General features: G+C 42.8%; 1 protein-coding gene across 4 annotated transcripts in view; it reads left to right on the forward strand.

Annotated features, from left to right (window-relative positions):
- The window catches only part of LOC27209109 (chaoptin), a 205,707-nt gene that overhangs the window by 62,207 nt on the left and 123,032 nt on the right, over positions 1-20,468 (forward strand). For 3 of the 4 annotated variants that reach the window (XM_016174293.3, XM_016174294.3, XM_039297059.2), the window contains one exon: positions 5,684-5,762. The gene's annotated coding sequence lies outside the window, so the exon portion shown is untranslated. Of the gene's footprint in view, positions 1-45; positions 600-5,683; positions 5,763-20,468 lie in introns of those variants that run through there. The other variant, XM_039297058.2, reaches the window with a different exon arrangement.

The following is a 20,468-nucleotide window of genomic DNA, read 5'->3' on the forward strand; positions in this document are numbered from 1 at the left end:
GCCGTGGGCTTTGGGTGGGGGTGGGGGGGGGTGGTGTTGTGAGCAGGGCAAAAAAAGGTTGCTGCGGTGGGAGATATACCGCTCCAGCTCGGTCGCCAGAGCCCCGATTTTAAAGTGTGCCGCCTGCGCGGGGGGGGTTGGCTATTGGTCTGCTCCTTGACTTTTAACACTAATCTTCTGCCTCTCCTGCTCGAATCATGGGTCTGTCTCCGGGATTCCATGGGATGTTGCCAAGGATAACCGTTGGCCGCCCATATATGTATGCTACGCCCGGAGAACAGATCGTTTGGCGGCTTCCGTAGCTGCCAACTTTCGTCAGTGAGTGCACTGGGTAGAAAGCGCCACCTATGCCAGGGGGCTCGTGCAGCCGACCAGCGCTGCCAGACCTGGGAGCTTTTGCCGTTTACCAGCACTGTTATCCCAGCTGACTGCGTGATCAGCTGACGTGACTGGCACTTGTCAGCCTCCACGACAACACGGAAGGAAGAGAAAAAAGTGAAGAGAAAGTTGGTTCCTACTCTCACCCTGTCCTGCCCCATGGCCCTGAAGATCGTCGTCGGCGGGCGATCCCTGGACCCTTGGAGCTGTGCCTACTGCTGGTGAGTACGGCCCAACCTTCGTGCGTTGGGGACAGCCGCACCTGTCACTTTCGGGCCGGCGCGACCCGGGAAATTTCGAGATTTCCCACGAGCGCCAATTCAATGTACTTCGCGCGCGCGCAACTTTCCACCGCCCTCCAAAAAAAAAAATCTGTGAGGTAGTGAGTGTGTGTGTGTGAGTGTGTGTGATGAGTGTTGTGGAAACGGAAGTTGTAGTAGCGGCATATTCCCGTTTCCGCTTGTTTTCCTTTTTGTTTTCTGTCCGTAGGCAATCATTTTGACGTCGCCTTTGCTAGTGGAAATCTGCATGCCAACGCGCCATCTGCCCGCCCCTTTTCACGACCTTTTCCACATTCAATTTAACAGATTTCGATTGCTCGCCCTTCATACTTTTAAATCTTCAATCCATATTTAAATTTCCAGTAGCTAAAGTAGAGCTAAAGAACTCTATGCACAAGCACACAGGAAAACAGACAGACGGTACCTACATGGCTGTATAGTGGATTTCCATTAGCTCAATTTAATTGATAATTTCACTTAATATTGGGCGAGTATACTTGCAAACCTTGGTGTTAAGCCAATATGTTCGAGATAGTCGAATAAGCATAATGAACACTGTGCGAAGTATTATATCCGCTGCTAGTGCTTAGTATCTTATATGCTGTAAAAGTTTCTGTGGACGGCATTACTCGTTTTGCTTCTAAGCGTAAACTGATGCATTCTTTAAATTAACTGGTTTTTGAGTTTTTGAGGTTATTGCTCGACTGTCGAGCAACATTATCAAATTTGTGAAGTTAATTTTCCGGCATTAAGTGCTTTCTCCGAGGTAATCCAATGCAGCTACCTTACTTAAAAGCTTATCCCGGCTCAAATTGCCTACGATGGGAAATGGAAACGCAATATGGGGTACCAAAAATATAGATAGACAGACAAACTAGCCACATACAATCGCTGACGCGGGTGACCTCTCACGGTCCCAGTTTGGCTTCAGAAAAGCGCGGTCCACCGTGTTCCGAGTGGTCCAGAGTGATCGAAGTAGCGGCCCAGGCCATCGAGGGCACCAGATGGAAGGGGGAGCAAAGAGTACTGCCTCATGGTCACACTAGGCATCAGGAACGCCTTCAACACAGCGAGGTGGGACCGGATCCTAGAAGCATTAATTGGCTTTGGGGTGCCAGCCTACCTAGTCAGGATTATTCGCAGCTACTTCTCGGAACGGGCCCTAGTCGGCGAGTCGTCGGAAGGAGTCTTCAGGCACCAGGTCACCGGTGGCGTCCCGCAAGGCTCGGTTCTTGGCCCGCTTCTGTGGAACGCGTGGAACGGTATACTGACCGCTGGTTGACGTGTCTTTGTTCGTTGTTGACAAGCATACCGCTTAGTGGGCACGGTTGCTTTCGCAGCTATCTGAAGCGTTTTGGACACAAGGAGGCGGATGAATGCCCACGGCGCGGAAGTGGATTGAGCGAAACCCCAGAGCACGTTCTCTTCTGGTGCGAAAAATATGCAAGCGAAAGGAGATCGCTGGTAACCGCACTTGGAAGCAGACTGATAATCTAGTTCCGTTCATGCTGCAGGGGGATGTGGAATGGCAAGAGGTCAACAGATTCGCCGCAGCGATAACTACCGAGCTCTGGAGAGGCGAGAGAGTCAGGAGGTTCACGAGTGAGCGGATCTAGATCGTCCTCGCGAAGAAATGCTTCTAGGCCATACCGCGGGGGGGTTCTGGATTTGCCCTCCAAATTGTTATTCTGTTTACTATTGTTCTTTGTTAAATGTCATATAAACGAATTTAAAAAAAAAACACAGCAGTGTGCGGACAAAGTTTACATCGATATTTGTTTTTTAGTTGCTCAGCCCTCCCTTTATTTCATTTTTTTTTATTCTATTTAAACTCTATTTTTTTTCATTGGCCGGAGAGAAGTTTCAGCAGAGTGGCACTTGAACAACGCGCCAACACAAACGACAAGGCACACACACATATGCAGCTGTCATAAAGGAAAAGTTGTATTACATTTATGACACTTTTGAATATATATTTTTGTACATTTTTCGCCTGTGTGAGTGTCGGCATATTTCTGGCTCCCTCAGCACGTTCGTTCTTTTATTTAACTCGCCATTACGTTTTTACAACCCTTTTCGTTTACTTTTGGCCCAGCTTTTCCCGGCTTTCCCCACTTTTCTTTGTTGCCTTTTCTTTGCGTTTTTTTGCGTTGACAAAGCGGCAAAGGCAAACAACGCAAATGGCAAACAACGCGATAAACTTGGTGGCGCTGCGGAAAATGGAAAAGCAGGGGCGGCGCCTAGTGGGCTGGGCAGCCCTGAGTGAGCGGGAAAGTGGAAAACATTTTAGTTGGCGACATTCCTTCAAAAATGGGCAAATGAGTCAATCTCCCAGCCGGAATGTCGGAACACGCACTTAATCAAAGTATACTTTCCTTTCAGGACCGCTGATGAAAAATCCGAGACTGAGAGAAATCGTGTCTTAGGTGTGGCGCTTTAAGTTTTTAAATTATTTATAAATGTTTTATGTATGGTGTTGAGTAAACCATTTCACTTCCTAAAATGAGCCATTCAGAACCAAAATGAAACTATATATATAAAATTAAATGATAGCCTGTAATTTGTTATTACTTGTTAGTGTTAAGATAAATAATATAAATTGCCGTTTGGAGTGGTTAAGTGGTTAATAACCACTGGTTATCACAATTATTCTATCATTGAGGATAATTGTCCAACTTGAACCTGAATTATGGCATAGTTTCCACCTCGCGACTAAGCAAATAAGCTATTTTTTGATGAAAAACTAATATGAAAATGAACAGCGCTTGAATTGGTAAAAAAATGATTGGAAATGTGTGTCGAGGAAACCGTGATGCGAACTTAATTGATAAATGCAAACGATTAATGTGGAAAGCGATTACGCACTGTTAATTGCCCCGTTAATTGATCCGTGGCACATCATATCGCTTGTAGCTTCAATCGCATTCGACGGAAATGCATTTCCTCCAGAGGCACCTTTAATTGATATTTTGGGTACGAACATTGGATAGCCGAAGCATTTTTATCCTTCAATCTTGGAAACTACAATGACTGTCCACAGAGACTTTGTATTGCAAAGTCTCTCTGCATTGTTAACTATATTTTGCGCTGTCAGTCAGTTTTCTGCACATTTTAACCATGATAATGAGAAAAGTGACACCCGATGTTCAACTGGCATCGTGCAACCCTAATTAATTTCAAAGGTAATCAGTTAGTAAATGAAAGGTTAATAGCTCGCTACTACTTCTAAGCCGTTCGGGAATTTAATACTCCAGTAGATACATATGTATATTGGGACGCAATCACATCAAAGTTTCTGAATTGAAAGTGCCGAATAATTGATACCGCACACGCATAAGCCATACATTAATCAAAAAATACCGCGGAAGCTAGAAAAGTCGGTGCGAGAGAAAATCTAGGTCCGCCGCAGCAATGCCAGTTTTCAGATGACGACATGCCAGCACACACACACAGCCATGTGTGCGCATAAAAAGAAAACGGAAAACTGTGGTGAGAGTGTGTGAGTGATAACGACTCCACCGCCCTTTCCTCCTCGGTATTCGCACACTCGCCCATTTATTTAACTTGATTTGCTGTAATTTATTTCAAGTGTTGTCGTTTATTTAAACACCAGGCACACACTGACATGGAGAGTGCGACGGCACGTGGAAACTGCACCGCAAGAAAACGCACTGAAAGCGCTGTGAGAGTGTGTGTTCTCACTCTCTCGCACATGGGCGCAATTAACCCTTTGATGTAATAATAAATTGCATCACTCGACGTTTCCACCTTTTTCCGGCTTTCCTTGCAATAGTTGGCTCCTGTTCCCCGCATTTTACCCGCTCCACTCTTCTTCCTCTGCGTTTGCTCCTTGCTCAGTGTGTATGCCATTCATAAAATTATTCAAGGAAATTTTATTTGCACAAATGTACGCGACTTGTTTTCCCTCGGCTTTGTGACCCACACATCCGCTCACCACCCCCAACCACCGCCCACTTACACCACCCCACCATCCACTCCCAACGCCCGCTGGGCGGAAGGGTCCACCCTACGAAACCAAGCAGCCGTCTGGCTGACTATCGAGCGATCTAGTCAACTGCCAACATCCAGAAAAAAAAAGCATAGTGGAAAATGCCAATTTACAGTGATTAAATCGCGACGTTTACTTTGCTGGAGATCCTAGATGTACGACTTAATTTTCCTGTGCAAACTATTGCATCGCCTATTTGAAGAGATGGTAGATTTTTCCCAATTGAATTAACTTGACAACGGTTTGCGAATTTTTAAATATTTTATAGGGCGCGATAACCTCGCGATAGTTTGAGCTTCTATTCTCCAAATTTCATGTTGTTTCGGATTACTCATTCCCTAACACAAAGCTTCTGACTTCGATACATTCGTTTTTAGAAAATGAATTGAAATTAGCCTGCCATCGCCAAGTTGATACATACATAACATATATCCGATATCAGCCGATTTCCATATGCAAACAAAATCTCTCGGTTCACTGCCTGGCATTTGGGGTCATTCGCAGCCAGTGTTTTGCATTGTCCTCCCGCCGCGGAGATACCATCCGTACAAATTCCTCCATCTATCTTTATTTCCTGGGGCGGTGGCAAGTGGGCGTGTCCTTAGAGTCTGCTCCACGCTCGCCGAAGAAACACTTTCAAGTGTTCATCATTTTCCGCTGCTAATGGCGCTCATTTATTTTATTGGCAGCCATTTCCGCATCGCTCTTCCTTGTTTTTCCAGCGTTTCCTACCCTATTCGCAGTCCCTCGAAGGACCTTTGCATGGTTAAGTGTCCAAATTAGTTGATTTTTATGCGAGCGCCATTTGATCTTGCACTCGAGTTATTTTTTTTTCACTTTTTTACCGTACTTCCCCCCACCTGAGGGGGAAATCAATAAAATAGCCGCGCAGCGCAATGCGAAAGAAATGCCATAAAATAAATGCCAAGCAATTCGCATGCGGTGTGGCAATGTTGCTCAGTGGGCCATAATTAATTTTGCTTAATTTTCCTCTTTTCCCGTCTTGTTTTTCCAGGCGGACTCTTCAGCGGCTGTGAAGGAGAGTAATTGATAATATTGAATGCTGGCAGGACATTGCCGAGTGAAATCCATTAGTGAGTATAAATTAATCCTTGTATAAATCATTAACAACAGGGCGGAGAAAAAACAAAATGGAAATAAAATCTGGGAGCAATGCATGTGTCCCCCTTGTGTGTATCTGTGTGTGCTCAGAGAAAAATTGGAACAGCCTACTGTTAAAATAAATTGGTAAATCCCGCCTGCTAATTATTTGTCGAAAAACTCGCTACAAATGGATTAAAAATGGTCTCAAACTGCAAATATGTTCACATATTATCACATCTAAGTCCAGCGATCATAATCGTCTTTCAATACACTTATTTCGGTTTAAAACATTTATTTAGCTATTCCGAAATTGTATTTTTTTTTTGTCATTTTCAATAGAGTGGCATGATATCCATAGTTTGCTTAAAAGAATTTGTTTTCAGTGCATAAATACCGAAACGGTGAGTGCGTACAGGTATCCTTTCCCTATCGGTGTGTTCGTAAGTTTTAATTGAAGCTTTTACATTTGGCTTTGCGGTGATAATAATTAATAATTGAAGGCGTTATCGTTGCCGCTTTCGAAATGCTGGAATGTGTTTGTCCTTGTAACACACACACTCGTAAGTGGTTGGCTTGGAGAAGGGAAGACATTGGACCCACAAAGGTCTGCGGCTGAACCACAAGCCCCAATTCTCCGGCTCGCCCTCCGCCGCTCTGGACCTAAATTAACCACAAGCAAATTGAAAGCTCTGTTTTTTTCATCCACCTCGCACGCCCCTGCATTTCACCACTTTCTTGGAGATAAGTCAAGCACACAAACATTTTTCTTGTGGTTTCCGTACTGTGGCACCCTGCTAAAAGGCTTATGGAATTTTAAATACTGCTTATTCTATCTAATAGCATTTTTTACTATGTGGGCTTAATACATTTTTGATAGGATTTCGGTGCAATTTTAACTGGAAGCCGCAGAAAACTTGTTTTAATTGCACTTTAGCAACTATTTAACCATAACCTTAACAAATTTATTTGCTTATTTACTCTGGCTCAAATGTAGGAACAACAGGTCAAAACAAGAGAGAATGCTATAGTCTATTTCCCCGACCATCAGATATTTGTTACTCAGTTGAATGCGAGCGAGAAATTTTATCATTTTTCTGGGATATCGATAGATATTGGAGAATAAAATGAGAAAAAAATTTAGAATTCTTCAAAAGTGTGGGCGTGACCGGCTTGGCCATTTTGTAGGTGAAAGGAGGTGACAAGACAACCAATAAAACCAATAAAAAAGAAAAATCTAAACACTTTTCAAAAGTATGGGCGGAAAGTTTTGCGCGGCTTTAGGACGCTAGAGTGGGCGTGGCAAAAAGTTTTTTCACAAATCGATAGTAATATAAAAGGACTAATACAATTATCAAAAAATATCCAACAATTAAAAAAAAAAAAGAACCCATCACCTTATCTCCGTTTCATAGCTTAGCTCAACTTGTGTGTTTGATTCTTTGGTTTTTGTATTATTATAATTTACGACTTTTTAACAAATTATCGGCAGCGCTTGTCCAAATAAAGGGGCATAAATAAAAATGCCGTGAGAACGGCAATAAGCGTAAATTTCAATAAATTAATCATTTCCCAGCATTGTTAGACAGCGGAAAGGATCGGCTTTGCGCCACTGGGCTAAGGATTGGGGGAGTTGGGCCTCGAGCATTTTTTGTGGGTGGGGCGAGCTACAGTCTGGGAAGTGGCAACGATTGCCCCAAAGTAGGTCGAACGATTCCCATCTCCCAGCTATTGTAAGCCTCTAAATACAAATATTTGCTGAAGGGAATTCGGTTGGGAGCAGGGTCGTGGCAGGGAAACAGGGAGTGGAGGAGCCATGTCGAGCCGTGTAGCAACAGCTTTTGTAGGCCATGTCGGGGCACTTAACGGCCATTGAATCGGGGCGTGGCTCCAATTTCTGGCTGAAAAGCGAAATTTCATCAATTCATAATTCATTCCACTGTGCAATTAAATTTTGCTGTGGCCACACTTAACAGCGCCAATTCCCCGGGTATCCTTTGTACTTTTTGGACATTCTGGCGTTCGGGGTGGCGAGCATCCGCAATATGGCTACAAATTGATGCGACGTTATCAATTTCCGTTTCATTTGACATTAAGAAAACTGTTAGAGCTCCTTCCTCAGCGTCCTTACTAATTATTCTCAATTTTATTACGCTCAGATTTTTATGGTTTGTGTGTTTTGTAATCTCAAACTAATCTCTGACCGCATCCACCAATGCCAAAACAGTCTTGGCCAAAAACAAATATCAAAACATTGTCGGTTTGCTTTGGGTTGCTTTGGTTTGGTTTTTCATTTTCCATTCGTCGGTCCGTCGGCTTGCATTTTTTGTTTTCTATTTTTCTTCAGGCGTTTTTGGGGTCCGGGGCTCTTGGCAAGTGCAACCAAATTGAGAGCAAAGCCAAGTCATCAAGCGGGGTGCTAGGGCGAATGTAATTGCTGCCAGATTGGAGCGGAACGGGGGTCATCCAGGACCAGCCAGCCCAGTAGTTAGGTAAGACACAGTCCTATACTATATGTGCACTGAGAAAAAGCATTGCACTCCTATAAACCATTCTTTTCGTGATGAAGATTAATGAATCTTAGTCAGACGCCTCTAAAGGTGACGATTTTCCCCTACGATGTATGTATCAGAGAACTGCAGCCCGCCACTGGCACTCTACGTCCACCCGATAAACACTCGGTCTCTAGGCACCCCGTCTTTTTTGACACCCTACTTGCGGCAACAGAAAATATTCGGGTGTTTTACTAACGTTGTGTTTTTGTTACGAGTAAAAAAACCACCCGAGGCCTGCTGCGCAAGAGCCGTATGGGTGAGTGGACGCACAGTCAACGATCGGCCGCAGGTCATTTTTTGTGCGCCTAAAATTTGTATGGGTGGAAGCGCGACGGGTATAAGAAATGAAGGGTAAAAGGGAATACCCAAGAAAAATTTCGTGCTCATGTCGGGTGCCACCCGTTTCGAATCATTGCCTTAATAATTTTTCACAAGTCGCTAGCTGAATACTCTAATGACAAATATTCTTACATAAATTCATTTTTGAAATTAATTTTGTGACATTATGTACATAGATTCGGCTATTAGCATTATTACTATTACTATTATTTTTACTATAATTTACATTTAAATAATACAAACGTTAATAACATATATAATATATAATAATATATAATATAATATATATATATATATATATATATAAGAATTAAATTACATATATATATATTAATAATATATAATATAATAAAATATATATTTTACAAAGTATTCGACAAAGTCTAGAGCCACGCCGAAAGAATAGTGTATAAACGTATGGAGTGTAAAACGTATGGAGTTACGCATCTTGTCTGTGACTCGACTATCTACAAGAGTAGATAGACTGATAGAGACTATAACCCGAGTATTTTTAGAAACACCCGAGTATTTTTGGAAACACCCATGTGTTTAACGGTAAACCCACAAGTGTTTTTGTCACTCATCCCTTTTTAGGCATTTGTCTTTTTCTGACTGTTTGTCTTCTCTACCCTCCGTTATGGGTGCCGAGTATGATCGGCACCCGCGACGCAGGTCACCGTATTGATTCGGGTGCGCGGGCAACGGGGTGTCTTGTCTGCATGTGCAGATGTATACTGTGTGTTTGTAAGTACCCGCGATGTGCGTGGCGGGTAGCACCCGCACACAAAATTGTTGGGTGTGAGTCGAGTGGTAAAAAATGCCACCCTTGCAGTTCTCTGGTATGTATATTCTCGATGAGCATTTACAGTAGAACCGCTACAGGCGTCTGACTGTCAGTATATTCAGAGAAAAGGTCCTATACATAATAAGCTTGACAAAAGTCTTCATTCAATTACACGAAGTATATTAAATTGAGACGTCCGTACTAGACAACTATTTTAAAGCTGCCATAGGATTGATTGAAAAAGTTTGTTTGCGAGGTTAAATGACCTTCAAATTTTGGAAGGAATTTGCATTATTGCTGGTTTCTTTCCTTACTTAATGGGGGTTGGGTGGCTCAGATTCAATTTTTTCTGTGTCTGTAACCTAAACCATGAACTGCGCCATCAAGTCAATGGCGTCAGATAAGCGACCAGACTTCGTAAACATACCGCATTTTCCTCGATGCCATCAACGAAAAAGAGCAAGCGAAAAATCGCCTGCAAAATTGGTTTCCTCCTTAAATGCGATTACAACTTGATGAGCCAGCCAACAGAGAAAGAGTATTAGAAAAACAAGAGAGAATGTTATAGTCGAGTTCCCCGACTAACAGATACCCGTTACTCAGCTAGTGTGAATGCGAACGCGAAATTTCATCATTTTTCTGGGTTCTCGATATTGGGGAATAAAATGAGAAACAATTTAAAAAGTGTTCTAAAGTGTGGGCGTGACCGGTTTGGCGGTTTTAAGGCGCTAGAGTGGGCGTGGCAAAATTGTTTTTGCAAATCGATAGAAATTTAAAAGACTAAAAAAAATGTATGAAAATATCAAGTCATTTATCAAGAGTGTGGGCTTGGAAGTTTTGTGCGGCTAGAATCGGTATGCTTTATCTCAACCTTCTAGCTCTTATAGGACCTAAGATCTCGACTTTCATACCGACAGACGGACATGGCTAGATCAACTCGGCTATTGATCTTAATCAAGTATATATATACTTTTAATAGCCGGAAACGCTTCTTTCTGCCTGTTACATACTTTTCAACGAATCTAGTATACCCTTTTACTCTACGGGTAACGGGTATATAATAAGGATAAGGGAGGAAAAAAAGGGGGAACAGGAAAGTTTACAGACCGGCCTAAAAAGTCACAGTCGGATTAAATACAGACATCCGAAAATTACACACAGTATTGAGCCTTAAGACCCTACTAAATTGAAAAGCAAACCCGGCAGCCAGAAGTCTTTCAATTCAGCTACGAACTTTAGGGTTACAGCTGCGGAACTTCAAGGAAAAGTGCCCAAACCCACTAGAGGGTCCCTCATTTAATGCCAAGAATAATTTCTAATTACAAGGGCACACACACATGGGCAAATATTTAACGAAATTATTAATGTACACAGGACGAGAGCTTTCATTACACATTTTATCCCGAAAAGTATGCACAATTTCCCCACAGCCCGCCCTTGTGCCCTCTCTTCCAATTTCCCCGGCACACCAACTCACTCAAGTGCTCAACGCAGCGCACAAACAATTAAAAACCGTAAATGTCCCCACATGACAAAGTGTGAACTTAATTTCATTTTTGTTATGTACAAATAGTGACGGGAAGGGGTCCATGATGATGGCCAAAGGGAAAGCGTCGTGAGAAGAACTAAATATAAATGAAAATGCTTTCTCCGAAAGCCACAAAAACGGGATGGCATCGCAGTATCGGGTGGGGGGTGTTAGTTGCGTAAGGATCGGCAGGACCTAAGCCAGTTGCAAGGCTACTCCTTCGACAACAGCAAGCTAAACGAAGCACACACAAATGAAAGTAATTTTTCACATACTTATGTGTGCAGTAGTTGCATTGTGTGACTCTGTGGGTACAGCCATTTTTCAAAGCTTAATTTCCACAAGCACGCAAAAACGACAGGAATATACTTAAAAAAAAACGAAGACAATAAAAACCAAATAAGTGCAATGGCGGGGTAAAACAAAACTGCAATGTAATGAAGCCGAAAGCAAAACATTTTAAAATATCCCTACAAAGGAAAGAGCCAAGAATAATTGGAAAACATGGCAGCATTGAGTACTTTTCTTTCGGCGAAAAGCGGGCGGAAGCTTTTCCTCGAACGCAAAGAATATTAACAGAATGTGCAAAACGAAGTCATGAATGAAGTACTCAAAATAAAATGCAAGTAATGAGTGGAATCCTTTCAGAATTCCAAGTTCATAATGTGAAACAAATTAAGAGAAATGGCTAAACGAAAGGAATGCAATTTTGTAAGGATATTATAAAAGCAAGAAAACGAATTTGTGCAAGTCTGGGGTAAAAAATAAAATATTTAGCAAGATTTATTTACGAATTTACACTCTTCAATGGGAATTTATTCAATTTTATTTATAGTGCGAGCTAAAATAGATAATTACTTAAGCAAAGAAGTAAACCATACAAGTAAACCAGCTATCAGCAATGACTACATTAGAATAGCCTAGGTAAAATGAGGATGAAGAAGGAAAGAAGCAAGAAAATGTCAACTAATAGTAGCAAGTCCTTTCCAGCCAAGGGCTGCCTGTCCTTGTGCTGAGTCTCTTTCAAATAATTTCCGAATCGCTGGGAGCTTTGCTCAAATGCATAAGCTCAGGCAAGCCAAACCAAACTAAAACAGATACTTGGCGAAGGGAACTCGAGTCCCGAACCCTCGCCTTGAGCACGCCACACACTTAAGCTTATCCGGGATTTGGCTTCCTAATTCATTCATTTACCGCATATCCCTTCAGCGCAGACTGAGCTCCGCTCGATCCTGCCAAACAAAGGGACTGCAGCTGCATCAAGAGTTTGCTACAAATTGCCGAAGCACTCGACATCCGCTCAACTAAACGCATCGCAGTCAAAGTCGCATTCATAACCCTCCCAGCCCAAACCCAAGCCCGAGCCCGAGACCGGGAAGGGGCCCAATCCCAATCCTCCATTCCAGAGCATTTCCCTGCTGTTTGTTTAGACGCGGGACTGCGCGTCCTCAGAGCCGGCATTACGCATACGACGCGTTGCCCCGCGCAAATGAAGTTAGTACTGCACTTAGGCGGGCGTCTGGTGCACTGCGAGAAACAAGGCCACCTAAATGGGATAACAGTGAAAAACCGCTACGAGCTTCGCTTAGCACAATAATTGATTTTAAAACAATGAATGAGATTGTTGAAGCACATTGGTTTCTTGCCATATTTGAGGACCTGTACCACCAGTCTAATGACAAACAACTTTAGCTTAAACACACTGCTACGGATGGTATTCATTAGCGAAATACTTTTTTTTAACTTATATCAAATGCATTTTGTCGCCTCTTAAAAACCCTTAAATTGCAGTTTCACTTTAACATATACTTGTGTGACTTTTTTTCGCTGTGCCTGGAAGCCGAGCTGGAAGCCGAGGAAGTTCATGAAACATTCATTAAGAACCTTGTGGTTGTCCTTTTTTCGATTCTGCGTGTTCCTTCAGCCGTTTTGGAAACTTACAAGAGTGTGCATTCCCAGCGAAAGTTGCATTTAAATGCCGACCTGATGATAGGAACATCTCTTCGCACCAGAGGACGTATGAGCAATAATCAAAGTTGGGCCAAATTTGCAGTTAACGGCGAGCGGAAACTTGCGGCTATCTGTGGTAATAAAAGTGAACTTGAATGTGCACATGCAGCACTTCACATTCTGGCAACTTTCATATCAGCGACAAGGGAAACGAACGCAATGTCAGCCAAAATAATTAGAGACTCAGGAAATTTGGTCAGCCCGACTTGATGATTACATTAGGGGGGACCAAAGGTGAGGGCTTTGGGGTCGGAAACTTTTGCGGGCGACAAGCAAGAACCTAAAAAGAAATATGTAAGGGGAAAAAAGGAATGAAATTCGAGAATCATCAACTGGCAAACACACACACTCAAATACAAAGTAAAGTTTGTCCTCGATGTGTGGCCGAAAAGTAGAGATGGGGAAAAGTTGCCAGGCATTAGGCAAAAAGTCTTTCAAAAGAGCAGCCGAGTAATTTCATTGTTGTTCGAAATTTCTTAGCCACTTTTGTCGTGCACTTATTTATTATTTGGCTAATTCGCGCATTGCCAAAGTGGCTGCATTTATTTTTTATTTTTTTCGTTCCCAAGGAGAAAAGTAATGAAAGTGCAAGGGATAACTTTTTCGGTGGCCAAGTGGCGCTCGACTGCTTGTCCAATACTATTTCACATTTGCACAGAACTTTGAACAAAGCCCACAGAACCGATAAACAGCGGCGCTGCAGCGCTGGGGGAGTTTGCAAACTTTGCCGCAAACTCCAAAGAAACGGCTCCGATTGCAGCTTGCAACTTGCAAGTAATTTGTCTTACCCCCGGCTGGCAAGTCCCATCGCAGTGCCCCCGCCACCGAAGGCTTGGCTTTTGTTTACAGCTGATTGTATTTGGCCTTTGTTTTCGGTCATTGCCAAAGTTGTCACATCGTCAGGCGACGGCCTAATGAATAGAAAGCCAAGCCAGCACGAAAATCTGCACTCCCGGCCCAATCGACTAATGTAGCTGAAAATTTTCATTACCCCAAACTTGAAAACTCATTCGAAGAGTGTGGGCCAAAACAAATCTCGAATCTCTTAATTTGAAATGTTTCGAAACAGGGCCGACTTCGATTACATGGAATAATTGCTTGGTCACTGCCTTGAAATCATTTAAAATTTCCCGGAAATTACCTAATGCCGATAATAAAAACATTTATAATTCCCGAAAATGGCAAGCCTTTGAAAACAGAGAGTATAATCTCAAAATAGCCATCATAATAGTCAACTAAATGCTGACTAATAGGAAAGGCGGCGCAAAATTGTTTATTTTAATTTTTAAACAGAACTCGCAAGCGTCGTACCTCCCTATGTAGCTGCAAAATTATTACACTTTTAGTCGACCAAGGACCTAATTTGTTTCCTAAATCACTGCTTTGCGATGGCTGTGTTCGGACAATAGATCTTGGACAAAAGCATTTGAAGTTTCTGGCGTAATATTTCCATCTGAACTGGAATTATAAATGGGTGTATTTTTCGCGGTAAGCCCTTCAAAGTTATGACAGTCGAACAGGCGTAGCGGTGAGTGTGTGTGCATAAAATCAGATATCAAAAATTGTTTACAAATAATTTAATAGCCGCAGCGCACGCACGTCACGTGTGCGCCGTAAAAACACGCACTCGCTCGCTGGCAGGACAATCCATAAATCGGCTTTGTTGACCGGTCCTGGACAATACATTGGTATTGGTGCGAGAGATTTGTACCACCCCCTTCACCAATCACACACTGGGCATCTCACCACCTCACCGTTTAGCTTATGCCACTGACTGCGGTCGAAGCGACAAAGGACCTTCTCGCATGTGTGTGTTTGGCCATAAATAAAATGTTAGTCCGAAAACAGGGCAAGCAAGCATGGTAGCAGGGTGTCCGAAGCAGGCCGGTCGGATGCTACTACACGACATTAGGCCGAATTAATGCGCGCTAGGACTTAAGTCGCAAATTTATTTCTGTTCAACATACGAGACAAAACGACGAGCCGCAAAACAAGCTCTGCCCCAGCCTTTGTCCCTTAAGTGCACTCGAAAAAATGTGTAGCTGTATTTTAGTTAATGGGGATAAAACTAAAATTGCATTAAATAAATAATAATAGTAATGATAAAATCGCTTAACCTTAAAACTGAAACATTGAACAATAAAAGCGAGATTGTTGAAGACGAAACAAATAACCTTAAATACTATAAATTTTGATACCCACGCCTGGTAATAACAAACTGATTTGTTGCTTAGGGATTTTTCTATAAGGTCTGATTTTTATTGTAATAAGTAAAAGAAAGGAACCTGAACAATGTGCCTAGCCCTTTTAGACACCCTAGATTTTTTTCAGTGCCTGCTTCCGCGTGTATGTGTGTGTGTGCCACTGTGAGTGTGTTCTGTTCAACATTTCGGCATGACAGTGGAAATCCGGCGATAAATGTTACCAGCAAATGTGCGAGTGCCTACCAAACTGGTAACTCTCATGTGCGGTGGGTTGGTGTTCCCGGGATGGGGCTAAATGCTAACTGGTACAATTTCGGTGCTCCATGGAACTGTTCATTCGCCCCACGGACGATGGACGATGGACGATGGGCGATGGGCGATGGGCGATGGGCGATGGGCGATGGGCCGTGGGATATGGCAAATGGGCGCTGGGAAATGGAAAACGGGCGATAGCCGGGGGCCCGTCCGCACGCTTTGTGTTAATTTGTGGACAAATTTGTGCGCCGCAACGGATGTGAATGTTTCAGGGGCGGACGGCAGGGGCGAAAGCCTGGAAAGACGGAGAGACAGACCATTGTCTTCCTGCGTCCATCTAATCCCATGGATCAGCAATCGATAATGAAGTTGCCGAAAAACACACGCGCCAGTGTCATAAGTTAGATGGAATGGAGCCGAGAGATCGGAAAGCGTCGAGAGAGGGGGGTAAATGGGTGGAAGTGGATGGAGACGGGTGAGCATACCGATTTGTTTGCAGCAAATCCAGTTATCGATGGGACTGTGGGAAAGCGGGCAGGGAAAACGGCTAGCATTACCCGGCCACTGTTTCAATTTATGTTAAACACTAAGCACGAAACGAACAGAAACCGAGTCTGATTACACCGAGAGAAAGTGGTACATGAATTGGTGAACGAACTTGCTTTCCGCTTTTAAATATATGTAAACCATACCATGGTCAAATCCAAGTTACACATCCTATATGATATATTTTTAGACATACGTGAAGTTTTTTGTATACTTCGTCGAATTAGCGTTTTTTATACGGATTCTTGCATTTGCTACCAATGTTTTGGAGAAAAGTTTACTGTATGGAGTGCTTAAAGCCAAGATGTGGGGATTTTCTTTGGGGTTAACATTGTCCATTACTTCCGAAAATAAATAAGACTTTGAAGAATAACCTCATTTTACCTGTGGCTTGACTATAATACAATTCAAATTAAATTGAGATTGTACACATTTCTGGTTTTATTTTAGGCAACAAAGCAGCAATGGATAGTCCAATTAAATACCAAATCGATATATATATTTTGTTTAAATTATTTTGCGGGTACTGTTGCATTTTTACAAGCCACGGTTTCTCCAAAAAGCCATTCGCTAATACAACACAATATGTTGCAGGCATTAGTTTAGCCGATACTGGCTCGTTGACTTTAATCCTCGGCTAAATTGTCCCAACAAAAAATTGCTTCTATGCCGGCTTTACTTTTTGTCTTCCTGGCATAGCCCCGAATCGGGGACTTTAATCGAATATCGCGCATACGCAGCGTTCCCAGCGGACTAGCGGCAGCCGCTAATGCAGCTAAAATTATATTTTCGGCATAAAATATGCATATTTACGGGCGCACAATCACACCTTGGCATTGGCCAGGACTGCAACCAAAAAAAGAACTTGCCAAATTGCATATGCAATCAAATTGGGAAGAGCCAAATGAGCCTTGCCACTTGGCGGTGCAAAAAGGAAGCCTGGCCAGGTGCGCGAGAAAACTCGTGGGAGAGTGGCAGAAAAGCGGCCCTACAAAATTCTCGGCCAGTATCCACAATTTGTGCAGATGGCGGCTGCATCATGAAATAGCATTAAATTGACTGGGAAAACTATTAAACTGTCAATCGTCAGTGCCGGGCATATGGCCGGGCTTATGTTCCCAGCCGCTTTTCCTGGAAAATGGGAGAAATGCCCGGCACGCCGACCTGGGCGCAAACATTTTCATAAGCACTGTGCACAAAGGATGCAGTTCAAATAATATTAAGTGACAAATTTTTACGTAAAATATGCGGTTTTTAAGCTAAGATGCAGTTTTAAAAAGAAAGCTGAAATGGTTTGCTTTATAAAGCCTATATGGAACAAAAACTATCCCAACTAATATCATTGATTTACTGCAAAATCTTTCATAATATCGCCCAAATTTAAAGCAGCTAACGCTATTCAAACGAAGTTTCCTGTCGAAAAAAACGTACAAACAAGAGAAGCCGTTGAGTTTGAACGAAAAGTGGACCCTATATACCCGGGAAAAAAATTTAAAAGGCAGAGGGCTGGGAGAACTGATTGCACCACTTGGTCTGCGGATCCTTTCGGCCCTCGAAAACCCTCTGCCCGATTCTGGAGCGTCACGTGCGCACTTTAACATCAGCATGATGGTATTTTGCCAACGAATCGCACAGATACTACATACATACATACATGTACACACATATAATAGGGGCTCAAATGGGGCGCCGTGTGAGTGCTCGGCGGGTACTCCATACAAGCATCTATCACAGTCGGCTTAGAATCAATAAAATATAACTTTGCGTGCTGATTTCTGTAAACGCCGGAGGCCACAAAAAGGCACAAGCCCCTCAAGGTAACCAGACGCAGACACCACCCTCCACCTATCCATTTCCATTCACCCGTCCGTCGGGCCCAGGGCCTCCCTCCCCCTCTCGGTCACCGACAATTCTTTTGGCCAAATGTATTCATAAACATGGCCAGACAACATCGTAGGCAACAAGCGAGTGACAGAAGCACGTGCATCTGTCTGTCTGTCTCTGGCTCCCGGCACAGAGTACACGGAGCAAAATATCACTATAGTTCTTACCTGTTTTTCATTCCTTGTATCAGGAAAAATGAATCGTTTCCGCATGAGTGATATAGGGGTCACCCGCAATAAATGCAGGTGAAGTGCTATAAGAAATTGCGTGAATTGTGAAAATATATATTATAAAAGAGAGAGTATGCTATAGTCGAGTTCCCCGACTAATAGATACCCGATACTCAGCTAATGGGAATGCGAACGCGAAATTAATCATTTTTCTGGAATATCGATAGAAATTGGGAAATAAAATGATACTTTTTACTCTACGAGTAACGGGTATAAAAAGAGCACTATAGATACCCTAGTTATTATTTTCCCAACTGCGACATTGTCGAAGATGGGATATCTTTGCTTTAATTACATAAAAGGATATTAAGTAACCAAACTCTGCCCTTCCCAGTGTTATTTTGCCTCAGTGCACAGCTCGTATGTGGTTTGGTCGCGTTCCTAGGGACATGTAGTTTTGCCCCTGTTTAGGGATTTCCGTTCGATTGCGAATTTTATATGGGCAATAAAACATTAAAAAACCTAAAACACACAACCTCACGCGAGGAATCGACAAAATTGTTTTTAAAGCGCGTAATTCAGCTGACAAGGATTTGGGATTTGGGACTCTGGATTCAGAATTCCAGTCAGTCTGCCACTCGTGCACATATCCAAATGGCTGTTTGTTTGAGTGTTGTGGTAAAAGCCAAATGAAAAACCAAAACAAAACGCATTTGCCAACGCTTTTTGCTCATTCCGAACGCGTTACGAATGGAAAATAAACTCTTTAAATGGGATTCAATGACATGGCAGCCACCGCGCTCCACACTCTACACTCCATGCCTCATCTAAGGGAATATATATCCGAACATACACATGTCCACGTACCCATATGTAAAAATCCATAAGGGAGAACGCTTGTGTGCGCGGTTGGCGTCTTGAATTGCCAACTGATATGGGCTGTCGCTCAATTGACAGTGAGTCTAAAACTGATTTTTGTTGAAAATAAGAAATCTGTACAACTGTACACCAATGCACGCATGTGTAAAGAGTACAACCATGCTGAGGCAATAAGCGATCTCAGTCTGACGAATATGGTGTAAAAGAACATGTATTCTGATTTTTGTATATTCCTTCATTAAAGTTCTTCAGTCGCAAATTAATTCCGCAGCGTACACACGGTGTATTTTTTATCAATAGGTGTAGTTCTTTGATTATATAGTTTTTATTAAACAAGTAGTAGAGCTTATAAGTGTAACAAATCATTTATGTTTTTCAATACTTCTAATTTAATTATTTAGACCTATGACGAAATTTATTATTTAGATTTGGGAACAACCGCTCTTGGCAACAACTTCACTTGACTCTGCTTTACTCTACACTCGCTCCCTTTCTATCGATAACTTGCTCTTGTCTAGGGTTGCATTTTAATTAGGGCTGCAATGTAGAAGTATCGAAAGATCTAATACCTTTTACAACTGCGAGTATTCTTACTCAAACCAATTCCCAAATAGGTTATGGGCCCAGAAATTGGCGAAATTAAAGTGCGGTGTGTGTCAAATAGACAAATTAGAGGAGACGAACTGTGACACTTGGAACATACAGATGCGATCTGTGTTGGTGCATTCCGGGCTGTGGAGCGTTACCTCTGGAGAGCTCTCGGAGTCAAATGTACCCGAACATAAGAATTGGGTGGCCTTGGATAACTAGGCATTGGCGACAACTAAAGAAAGACATCTCAATTGGCTTAAATAAAGCATTGTACCACAGCACTGCAGGCTTGGGTAAAGTTGAAGGAGGTTCAGCAACCAAGCGGACTTGTACGTAAGGTACAGTCGTACAAGAAACTGCTCAGCAAGCGAATGGAGCAAGGTATCGACCTGTGCACATAGGTGAATTTGTGGAAATACTGGTTGGCCTGTCCGGAGTTGGAATACAGCTCAACGAAGAGCTTCGATCCATAGTGTTGCTGTCAAGCCTTCCAAAACAGTTCGAGCATTTCGTGGGGGCTATAGAAACTAGAGATCTGTTGCCTTCTTTCGATGTCCTCACCATAAAGTAAAAAGAGGAGGGAGAGAGAAAGGCGGTTACAGAAGAGCGAAGCAATAGCACAAAAGCATTCGTCGCAGCACAGATGCCAAGCTCATTCGCGAAACAGAAGAAACAGGCCTCATAAAAGAACAGTGCCCAAGTGCTAGTAACGACGAGATGGCAAAAAGATGATAAAACACTCAGTGATCCGCCAAAGTAGACTACTAAATGCTGCTGAGCATTTCTCACCAACTTAAAGAGATCAGTGTGGTGCTTAGACAGTGCACTGCAGTGGCGCAACAAGCCATATGTGTTGTGAAAAAGAACTTTTCATAAATTTGGTGAAGCACACTTTGGTACAAAACAGATGGGACTGGCCGATGCTGGTTTCCTTCAAGCTGAAGGAAAAGGGGA

The sequence above is a fragment of the Drosophila simulans genome, chromosome X (genome assembly GCF_016746395.2).
Source record: "Drosophila simulans strain w501 chromosome X, Prin_Dsim_3.1, whole genome shotgun sequence".
NCBI classification, from domain to species: Eukaryota; Metazoa; Arthropoda; class Insecta; order Diptera; family Drosophilidae; genus Drosophila; species Drosophila simulans.